Source organism: Echinops telfairi, unplaced genomic scaffold (assembly GCF_000313985.2).
Source record: "Echinops telfairi isolate 266 unplaced genomic scaffold, ASM31398v2 ScPeMD7_7400;HRSCAF=8409, whole genome shotgun sequence".
In the NCBI taxonomy this organism is placed as follows: Eukaryota; Metazoa; Chordata; class Mammalia; order Afrosoricida; family Tenrecidae; genus Echinops; species Echinops telfairi.
The window spans coordinates 13,871,737-13,880,265 of NW_022111300.1; positions in this window are offsets into that span (position 1 = coordinate 13,871,737).

The window sequence follows — 8,529 nt, forward strand, 5'->3', positions numbered from 1 at the left end:
GATCAAGGGGAACGTAACAAAGAGGAAGTGCTGAAATCCTGGTGTTGGTCAATGCTTTTAAGAGGTCTGTGCAGTAGATTTGTCCTACATAAGATGCTGTTTGATTGTAAAGTAATGGGGAAATGTGCCATAGATGGGACCATGCCATTGTGTTGAAGGACTAGCTATCAAAAAGAAGTTATTTCCCTTTAAGCTCTAGACAATGGAGAGTTATCAAGAGTTTTCAAAATGGTGTTATCAAAAGAGTTCTTTAAGATTACTTATCAGAATAGTTTCTGAGGAAGGATCTAGCAGGAGAATATTGTGTTTAGGAGCACAAGGTTTATAGTTAAAAAAAAGACCTAAAGTTGTACATTCCAAATATATAATATGTATTTGTGAAACTCTGGGTAAGAAAATATTTTTTTAAGTATTAATTCTTTTATCCACGCAGGTACAATTTATTAATGCACTCAATATTTTTGGTCAATTTTTTTGCTCGGCTCAGTTTGGGAAGAGGGGCACATTGTATTTCAAAGAGAATTATAAAATAGAGGTTTTCGACATGTTGAAACAAGTTGAAGACCTAATATTTAAGTCAAGAACTAAAACATGAAAAAGAAGAAGTGGAGGGCTACAAATAATAATAAGATACACATTTCCCAAAGGAAATGATCAGTATAAACGCCTGAAGGCAAGAAAAAGTGGATAGCCTCAAGGAACAGAAAGAAAATGAGAGCATAATTGTTGGGGAGGGAGAGAGAGTTAGGGGATGAAGATAAAAATTGAACAAGGGCTGATTCACTTAGAGATTCAGAAGATAGGCTAAGAAAACTGCATTCATTCTAAGTGTGATGGGAAGAAAATTCAGGATATTTCTATATTTTACAGCCGAGTAGAAAATGAATTGTGTGCAAGAACACATTGTTCTATTAAATTGGCATTCCATGATGCACACCTTCCCGACACGATTGCTGAAGAAAAATGTGTGCACAAGCAAATGTGGTGAAGAAAGCTGATGGTGCCTCGCTATCAAAAGATGTAGCATCTGGGGTCTTAAAGGCTTGAAAATAAACAAGTGGCCATCTAGCTGAGAAGCATCAAAGCCCACATGGAAGAAGCACACCAGTGTGTCTGATCACAAGGTGCACAAGGGACCAGTTATCAGACATCAAAGAACAAAAAAATCATATCAGTGGGTGCCCACCTTCCCGACACAATCACTGAAGACAAACGTGTGCATAAGCAAATGTGGTGAAGAAAGCTGATGGTGCCTGGCTATCAAAAGATATAGTGTCTGGTGTCTGAAAGGCTTGAAGATAAATAAGAGGTCATCTAGCTCAGAAGCAACAAAGCCCACATGGAAGAAGCGCACCAGCCTGTGTGACTACGAGCTGGAGAAGGGTTCAGGGATCAAGCATCAAAGAACAAAAAAGCCCCATATTATTATAAATGAGGGTGAGTGCAGAGTGGAGACTCAAACCTCATCAGTAAGCAACTGGACACCCACTTACTGAAGGGTTGTGGGGAGGAGATGAGCCAGTCAGGGTGCAGGGTAGCAACGATGAAACATATAACTTTCCTCTAGTTCTTAATGCATCCTCCCCCCCACTATCATGATCCCAATTCTAGCTTACAAATCTGGCTAGACCAGAGGATGCACATTGGTACAGATAGGAACTGGAAACACAGGGAATCCAGGACAGATGACCCCTTCAGGACCAGTGGTGAGAGTGGTGATGCCTAGAGGCTGGAGGGAACGTGGGGGTGGAAAGGGGGAACTGATTACATGGATCTACATATATCCTCCTCCCTGAGGGATGGACAACAGAGAAGAGGATGGAAGGAGACATCAGACAGTGTAACATATGACAACATAATAATAATTTATGAATTATGAAGGGTTCATGAGAGAAGAGGGAGTGGAAAAATTAGGAGTCGATATTAAGGCACAAGTAGAAGGCAAATGTTTTCAGAATGATGATGGCAACAAATTTACATATGTGCTTGACAGAATGGATGTATATATGGATTTTGATGAGAATTGTACGAGCCCCCAAAAAAGTGATTGAACAACAAATAAAAGAAAATGAATTGTGATGAGACATGATTTAGAGCTGGGAGGATCGTTAAAAGAGTGGGAAAGAAATGAAGGTGCCCTGGAATCGGGTTACTAATGAAGAAGAAGGGGAGAAGCAGATGGTTTGGGGAAATATTTAGAAGGTAGAATCAACAGAATTTCACTGATGAAATGCATTTGGGAAGTCATAGCAGGCAAGGAATCAAAGAGAATTAGTACATTTCTGGCTGAAGCATTTGACTATGAAATAATGTTCTCTGTAAGGTGGGTAGGATGGACAAAAGGAGTTTGGGCAATCCACAATAATCTTATTAGAGTTGAAAGGGTATATTAAGCAGCAAAGTGGAAATGCCGAAGCTGCCTCCAGGGAAAGGACAAGATTGGAAATAAAGATCCAGCAGTCAACCCAGAAATTAAATCTATAGGTCTAGGTACACAGGTGGGTGTGAATCAATAAGAAAATGGGAGTTGTAGAAAATGACCGTGGACTGGCCCATACTGTCCATGCCAGGCCGGTTCTAGGGAGCCTCCCGGCACTTCAGAGTCTGCCAAAGAAAAGAACTGCTGCCCACATACCTTTCCTCTGGCTTCCACCAGCCAGAGACAGTCACTTACCTGCGGATATGATAAGATGTGAGAAGTGAAGCTGGGCCTGGACATTTATTAGGAGCACAGTTGCCGTGGCTCTGAATTTAGTATCAACAGTGACAGCTTTTTTGGGGTGAGGTGAGATGGCATCTTCCACTGGCTTGTTTGATGTTTGCTTTTGGGGTCATAACTTGTCAGCACCATGTCAGACTTCCGGGAAGATGGCGACAGAGTAACACATACAAGAGGGACTCCGCAGAAATCAGCCCAGGAGAGTTACTAAGAGGGAAATTCAAAACTGCTGGATCGCGGAAGGAGCATCAAAGATAAGTAGGCACAGATCCACAAGGACAGCTTCTCCATCCTGCAGGTAATTCTCTAATATGCCAGCTTTCTATTCAGGTAGAGATAATGCCATTTTTAGGAGTTCTCATTTATAGTGGGAGTCATTTCTGGAAACTCTGACCAAAGTTGTTGTTTTTTTTTCATTTGGGGGAAATGTTTGTAAGCTATTTAATCTCTGTTCTAAAAGTAAGCATCCTTTTCTACCAAAGTAAAGAGAGTACATTTTGTTCTAACCAACATAGTGTCTTGGCTCAGCCAAGCATTTGCAGCATTCTAGCTTTAAACTCAGAGAGAAGAATCAGCAAGATGAGTATATTCTGAGTAGGAAATGAGACCAAATGGAAAATTAAGAGTGTGATATAACAGAAACACACACATAGTCAAGTAGGAAAGATGCCAAGAAACTCAATGGTGGCCCCCAAAGAGCAGTCTCAGTGAAGCGGGGAAAGCAACCCCCTGTGGGGTTGGTTTGAAACCTGAACATAAGATGTGAAAGTGGATTCAGAAACCCTAGGCATTTCCTAAAACTATAGGATACAAAGAGATTTCAAGAAAGGGAAGTGTGATAGTCTGGGTACTTTAGAGAAACAAATCCACAGAAACTCATGTTTAAGAGAGAGTATTATATAAAGGTTAATTGTGCATCAAGAAAACATCCCAACCCAGTGCTGCCCAAGCCCACAAGTCCAACATTAACTCATTAACCCATATGTCCAACATCAATCCACAAAATCCTCCTCCCTCTCACAAACACACGTAATGATGCCAACTGCAGGAGGAAAGCCGAATCAGTGAATGTGTGAGCATCTCAGTGCTGGCAGAGGTTTCCACATGGGTGCTTCAGCACCCAGGGCTGCATCGGGTTAGGTCCATGCGGCTTCTCCTTGGGGATGCCTTGTAGGAAGTCAGCCTTGCAAGCTGAAGCAGGGAACTGCTAAGGTAGCTGCACCCTAGTCCCACCATCACAAAGTAAGAGACCCAAGAACTTGAAAGATGAGGCTCGCCAAGCCATTTATCTCTCCTCCCTTCAATTAACCCCATGTGTTTATTGGCCAGGTTGACACAATAAACTAACTAACTCAGGAAGCAAGAACAAAGCCTGGGGTTGAGTGTTTTTTATTATGTATTAAGATTTAAATACCAAAACAAAAAAACTATTTATCTTAAAGATGGGAGTTACTACAGAGCAGCCTCAATCAATTCTCATGAAATAATAGTGACAAGATCAAATGGCATATTGCATTCGGCCAATCTGCTATGCAAGGCTGCTTTAGTGCATTACAGAGCAAAGGTATCACTTTGAGGACTAAGATAAGCCTGACCTTAGCCTTGACATTTTCAATAACCTCATATTCATGCGAAAAGTTGGACCACAAATGAGAACTGATGTGTTGGGATTATGGTATTGGTAAAGAATATTGAATATGCTGTGGCCTGCCAGAATAAGATACACATCCATCTTGGAGAAAGTACAGATAGTATGCTCCTTGGATGGGAGGGTGGCCAGGCTAAATCTCACATATTTTAGATGTGTTCTCAGGAGAAACCAGTCCCAGGAAATGGCATCATGCTTGGTTGAGTAGAGGGTCCACGAGGAATCAGAAGATCCTTAAGGAGATCCTGTGGTTGCCCCAATGGGCTCAGCCCTGACAGCAATGGTGAGAACGGTACGGGAGCAGGAAGGGTGCTGTGGTACCTGGAGCCACAGTGGGTCAGAGCGGATGTGATGGTACCTACCAGCAATAGCAACAGCCCCCTTATAAAATGAGAAGAGGAGACTATGGATGGCGAATGAAAGGATATAATTGTAGGAACAAAGTCTTTGAGGACATAAGAGAAAATGAGATTCACAGCAGAAATTAGGCATAGGACTTATTCAGAGCGGGACACGGACAGAAGAGGTGAAACCTCAGAGAGTTTGGTTGATTGGGAATGGAAAGATTGCAAAAGAAATATTTTTCTGGTTCTTTTTCTTTTCTCACTGAACAATGGAGGTGAAATCATCAGCTAAGCAGGAGGTGGGTTGCTTGCATAAACATTTGGAGAGAGGGAAGTAAGTATGCAGTATTTCTGCTGGGTAGGAGTCGTATCCTGGGTTCTCTAGAGAAGACAAAACCAGTGATACGTGTGTATGTGAATATACATGTATGGAAATATTTATATCAAAAAATAGCTCACACAGTTGTAAAAGTGTGGAAGTTCTCAAGTCCACATAGAAGTTTTGTAGTTTTGGGGGCTGATGAATCCAAGAGGGGCATGAATACCACAGGCTCATGGCTTCAAAGGTGAATGAATCCAAGATGTGCCAGTTAAATAGCAGGCATCTGATGGTTCCTTGGTTCACAGGATAGGCAGGCAATATGGCAACCATTGGCTCAAGTCAACTGGAGGTCAATGAGCTAGATACAGGAACAAAAAGCAAACCAAGGTTTTCCAGCCTTTCCACAGCATCTACTGATATCTGAACTGGACCACATCCCCAAGGAAACTTCGTCTCAGCTGTATCTGAGACCTGAGTCAGAGAGTAGCATTCCACCCTAATTTTGCAAGTGACTGGTTGCTCCAGCAGATCCTATTTGGGAGTTGGTCACATCATGGAGGACTATTAGGCCACAGGTGTCAAACCACTGAGAATCCTACCCCAAACACATTGACACAAAACCTAGTTATCACAATAGGGAGGAACATGTTAAGGAAATAAAGGATTTTTTCATATTAGATCATGAAATCAAATCAACATTAGTTTATATACTTTTAATTAGCCAGTAAAATAAAGGACTAGGGATTACAAGTACTTTTAGATAGGTGATTATAATTACAGAATCTAAGTTGGGTACAAAGTGACATGAAGACATGAGAGATACGATTGATAATGAGAGAGTTGAAGTTCAATGGATAAAGTATTAATAAAGTTGAAGACTCATTGGGAATCTTAGAGTAAGTGGACTGGTTAGAGCGGCAGTTCTCAACCTGTGGGTCGAGACCCCTTGGGGGTCGAATGACCCTTTCACAGGGGTCGCCCGATCCATAACAATAGCACAATTAGTTATGAAGTAGCAATGAAAATAATTGTATGGTTGGGAGGTCAACACAACGTGAGGAACTGTATTGAAGGGTCACGACATTAGGAAGGTTGAGAACCATTGGGTTAGAGGGTGTGGTGTTAGTAGTTTTAGAACTAGAGAAGTTATTGCTTATGTTGAAAGGTTTGGGATTTGACTATGAAAGTGGGTAACTGAAATGCTACAGAGAAAAAGTTCATACAAGTGAAGAATTTGAAGGAGTGAGAGACAACAACATTGGATATGTTTTTCATTTGGATATTAAAGTTGACAGGAATATTAAAGGAGTAGGAGTGGAAAGAAGACTATGATCTAGGAGAAAAAGTCCTCATCAAATAAGCAGAAGAAACCAGAATGAGTAGATGATTTCAGTGGGGAATGGTGTTGTATAGTTTCCCTCCTCCATCTCATCGCACCTCTATGCACCCTCAGTTAGATGAGAATTATCAGCTGCTACCTAGTAAAATAACCATTAACATTATATGAGATAATGTGGAGAAGGTGGCTCACCAATGTTTGGCACATTTACTGTATGATACTATTGTTGTAGTCACTATGAATGACTCACGCTACAATTATTATATTATATTGCTGAATTCATAAATGTCTTAACATGTTCTAATCTTGGAACTTGATTTTATTTGTTGTGCAGAGATTATTTATACTGCTCTTCTAGCCAGCGTCTTTGTAACTCCCAACAAAGAGTAAGACCATGCTGAATGGGTGTAGGTCATCTTTTCCTGGTGAATCTGGGCACGAGAAGTTGGGAGAAGAAGCTGAAAGGATTCTATTGACTCAGTTGTGACCTCTAACAGAATTAACAGTGATTCCTAACAGATGTGTGAAAACTTGAACCTCTAACACAAGGATTTGCCAGGCCACTGGGTTGATAAAATGAGTCATCTCAGAAGCAGAAATGAGGACGATCACACTACCACCAAGAAGGAAGATCAAGGTACAAAGCTCATCATTGGGGCCCAATGATTCTTACATCTTAACCTTCTCAAGCCAGGAGACAGAGACATGACACCAGAGGATTGACAGAGGTATGTCCGCAGCAGCACTGACAGCATGAGATGGAGTGGTAGACTTAGCCACTTGGGGAGCATGCTTCAGGCAGAAGGTTCATTTGCGGAACAAGGCGATTTCAAATATAAAATTGGAGAAGCTAGTTTTGCCAACCCATGGAAAGCTTTGGGAATGAGGCTTATGGTGTCTTAGAGTGTCCTTTGGGAATTTATTGGTAGTAATAAAAGAGTTTTACAACTTTAACTAGGGCAGAGGCCAATGGGGCTGCATGGATGAGAGGCTGAAGACCAGAGAGATATATGCCTGCAGGCCTTGATTTCTCAATTTCTCATCTTCGCAAACTGCAAACCAAAGAACTTAGCCATACCATTTCTGCTCCTGAAATGTGATCTGGAACTTAATCTCGAGCACGTCTGATCTCAGTTGTAAGCTGTTAACTTCCCATAAAACAAGACAATCGTGAGTATTGTTTGCAAGTTCTGTGTGGTCTGTGGCCCATTATTGGCCCCAGCTGAGAGTGCCCTGAGAAGGATGGTTGATGTCAAGATTGGTGTTCAGAAACAGGTTGGCCTGTCTGACCCCTGCCACATAGACATCAGCCTTAGGCTGATGTGGAGTTGGGTTCTTCTCCTTATTCCCTTCTTGCATTATTCATGTTTATTTTCCTTTATCTTTAACCTCAGGTCATAAATAATTAAGTCTGGATAGGCCCTTAGAAGTCACCTAATCCAAAGGGTCTCAAACACTATTCAATAATTAGCTGTATGTCTATATAGTACCCGGAGAGCTTATTGTTAAGTACGAGGGGGAATTGCTCTGGGTGGGGATGAGCTTTCTTGTAGTGCGCATGTTTCCCAGTCGGCGGCGAGCAATCAGCAACTCGCTCTTAGTGCATTCATGGGCATCACCTGGGAAGGTTCTCTCTGGTCACAGCGAATTTTTTTTTTGTAAAGGCAGTTTCACTCAAATCTTGTTTTTTGTGATGACCAATTTAAGAGAAGAGTGTGTGGCTGTGAAATTTTGTTTCCTGACTGGGAAAAATGCTGTAGAAACTGCTGTGATGTTGAACACAGCTTACAAGGACAGCACTATGGGAAAAACTCAAGTGTAAGAGTGGTTTTCTCATTTGAAAAAAGGTGAGGAAGGGAGGGGGAGGGGAAAAAAGGAAAATGAGCCGATGCCGGGAACCCAAGAGGAAAGCGAATTTTGGGAATATTGAGGGCAACAAATGTATAGATGTGCTTTACACAATTGATCTATGTATTGTGATGAATTGTATGAGCCCCAATAAATTGATTTAAAAATGTATAATGCATTGTGACATATTTATACAATGAAATAAAATATAGCAGTAAAAATTATTTAAAAAAAAGAAAAAAGGTGAAATGTCGATTGATGGCAAACCTCATTCTAGATGTCCATCAACTTCCTGAAAGGATAAAAATG